Below are 3,192 nucleotides of genomic sequence, written 5' to 3' on the forward strand. Positions count from 1 at the left end.
GCGCTAAGATGTAAGACCTTTTAGATCACTATTTTAGTGATGTAAAAAGTAAGCGGTGATCTAAAAGCTCTTGTATTAGTTTGAAGTGGAAGTACTTAATAAGACTGTAAGCCAGTACATCAAAGTAATGCCGGCTTCCCATTGATTTGATCAAACCAATATGACAAAGGGAAGGTGAAACTTTAGAAGACCATATAAATTGAAAGCGATGTCTTAATTTGAAACTCTGAAATGAAGTAATAAACATTAAGTCTGAATGTTGTCACTAAAAAAGCATAAAAAAGGAAGACCAGCCAGCAGTGCATCATAATTAGTGGTTCATCATGGGCAAACCAGGCAGCAGTAGCCTAATAACTTAGACGGAAAAAATGCAAGAAGTCAAAGCACAAGGTGGGAAATAGGACCGAGCATTGACAGGTAACCAAATAATGAAGGAATATCCCCAGAGGATGCAAGAAGTGAGAGAGGAGCACCTAGCAGAGGTTTGTGGACTACCTCTTTATGCCACACCATATCCACATCCCTAGCGCTTGACGTACTTGCTGCTATTGCCATCTCTACCTTATTTCCTCCATTGCCGGTTCGTGGACTACCTCTTCAGGACACGCCGAATACATATCCTCTCCTTCACCAGCTGGTAGTCTCGCCCTTCAATCATGCCACTAACAAATAAAAAGAGAAAACTATGATCAAGATGACAAGTCTTACGACTGTATGTGAGGAAAGCAAATAATTCATGCTTGTCAATACCATAGTGTACAATTCTAGCAGAAAGCACATCATCGTTCTGGAAGAAAATAGGTGGAAGCATAAGAAAGCAATTAAACAATCTCTCCAGAGGCACTCACATGGTAAAATCCAAAACATCGAAAGCAATATATTATTTTTGCGAAATGTACAGGATTCAAGAAACTGAGTACCATCAAAAGTAGTCTGCTATCCATATCCAGAACTCCAATTCTTACATACTCGCTAAAAGTTTTATTGGTTGAGATCATTTTTGGATCACCCACCAGCAAGTATGCATGGTTCATATGTGAAGAGAAACTGACAATTACAACCAATAACCAATTAGCCAACACATGAAAAACTATCCTAAACCACTATGACTACTATTCACCAATACCATAGATGATAGCACTATGCTATAAGTTTCTTCATGATTCACCATATAAAAAGATTATACCTCTTCTACATAGCAGCACAAGACGTTCACGCAAGGAAGGAAAAGAGTAAGTTTAATTTCTTTTCACCTAATTCTTATCAATGGAGATGGAAAGTGCTCTAGTCTATTTTTAATGTTTTATCTTGTCCACCTATTTGTAGATAGGCCTTTTTGTAACATGACAACCTGAAATTTTAAAAAGAGACATGAAACTTTTATTATATGATTGAAAGAACAAAAGTAAGTAAATATTTGCTACAAGTACCTGACAGGAACAAGTGCAGCCTCAGTCTTTTTCAGAAGGCTAGTACATATTACAAACCAGGAAACGATTGTTGAAATATGTGCTATGATGCAGTTTCTGAAACACGGTTTCATGGTTGGCCATGATAAGTGTCAAATGTTTTCTCCTTTTTATTCGGGGTCCATTAGGGTCATAGCTGATGGTACCTTATAAACAGAATTTTCAGAACAGATTGCAGCTTGTATAAGATAGACAGGTTTAGTTAGTATCATATTTAATCGAAAAGCAAAATAATCATTTAACTATTTACATGTCTAGATCCAAGGTTTGAGAAATCAATAAAGTGCCCTCCCTAGAAATCACAGTGGAAGCAAGTAAATAACCCAAGCTTGGTGTCGCACCACAATAAAGAGGATCATAAAGGAAAAAAATAGAGGATCATACAGAATAATCAGGAATCTGTACACACAGCTTACTACAGTTTACTCATGCTTCAGAATCAATCAACATGCTTGATGCCACACCACAATAAGTAGCACATGGATATTCTAACTCACATGACAACCTATATAATGTCGTCTTGCCTTGCATTTGCCCTCTCATTGCATCGACCACCAAGGTAACATAAAAAAGCATGCCAACCAAGATAAACCAAATCATGGACTTGGACAGGAAAATCAAAGAGAGGGAAAACCTATGGATGGGTTAGATAGCAAGTCGCCGGCGAGGGCGCCAAGGTCTAGCCGACAACACCCGGCCCCACACACAGTTCGGAAGCACTCTACCACATAATCAGATGGCATGAAAGTACCAAAAACGACCAACCAAACCGAATAATCCACATGAATGGTTGTGAATGAAGGCAGAATCATATGCATCTCACAACTAACAAATTTTACTGATAATTCAAAATACTAAAGATCTGCTCTACATTTTCGATAGTGAAAATAGTAAAGATCTCGAATGCAATAAAACAACAAGGAAGCAAACAAGTTGCACATGATTTAAATTACGTCGTGTAAATTCTAAAGTTTTCCCCTTATATGACAACCTTCTTCCCAGCAAGAGTCATTACAGTATTTAGATATCTTGTATAAAAAAGATCAAGAACTAAAAACTACATTCGGCAAGACATCCTCTCTACAAAAGGAAATTCCCAGAGCAAACATTAGCCGATTCAGTGCATATCTCCAAGGCTCATGTAAGGAAATTGTCAAAAAGGAGTGAACCGGATTGGAAGGAGCTGCAATACCTAAGGATGGGTTGGAAATTGCGAGGTCGACAAGGACGCCTATCGAAGCAAGTTTCTTCTGTCATAAGCTTTTATTTTACTTCGTCATGAAGCTGTGAAAAAAGCCATCTTGGTATGAGATTTCGAGCTTTAAACCAACCATTTTCATGAATAAATTAGTTGCTTCAGTTCTGTTGGGCTGTATCATATAACAAAGAACAGAACAAAATAGAAGTTTCTCTACCAATGTTGTAATTGTCTTGAGTAAATGGAAGTTAAGATAAATGAGAATCCTTGAGGCAAACACAAATTAAAAAATCAGCCACCGCAATCCTCAATGTCCGTTGTTCCTCTCTCTATGGCCAGGCATTAAAACCAAAACAGCCTAACCAGCCCACATTAAAGCAAAAAATGGAAAACACGACATCCTCTATTGTAGAATTAAGAAAAAATATGCTCTCCGGGGATAGATTGGTTCACCTTGAGGTACAGAATAATTCGAACTCCTACAAAACATTACATTGTTTGCTTTAGTATATGACCCGTTCAATC

The 3,192-nt window shown here is 37.7% G+C and overlaps 1 long non-coding RNA gene across 2 annotated transcripts in view; it reads right to left on the reverse strand.

Annotated features, from left to right (window-relative positions):
* Positions 1–314: 314 nt before the first annotated feature.
* LOC123161870 (uncharacterized) overlaps positions 315–3,192 on the reverse strand; it is a 4,438-nt gene continuing 1,560 nt past the window's right edge. The window contains exons 5-10 of one of the 2 annotated variants that reach the window (XR_006480927.1): positions 3,121–3,146; positions 2,885–2,996; positions 2,662–2,753; positions 1,431–1,615; positions 1,254–1,351; positions 315–662 (exon numbers count right to left, since the gene is read on the reverse strand). This is a non-coding gene — a long non-coding RNA (uncharacterized lncRNA). The remainder of the gene's footprint in view (positions 663–1,253; positions 1,352–1,430; positions 1,616–2,661; positions 2,754–2,884; positions 2,997–3,120; positions 3,147–3,192) is intronic. The other variant, XR_006480926.1, reaches the window with a different exon arrangement.

This window comes from Triticum aestivum, chromosome 7B, assembly GCF_018294505.1.
Source record: "Triticum aestivum cultivar Chinese Spring chromosome 7B, IWGSC CS RefSeq v2.1, whole genome shotgun sequence".
Classification (NCBI taxonomy): domain Eukaryota; kingdom Viridiplantae; phylum Streptophyta; class Magnoliopsida; order Poales; family Poaceae; genus Triticum; species Triticum aestivum.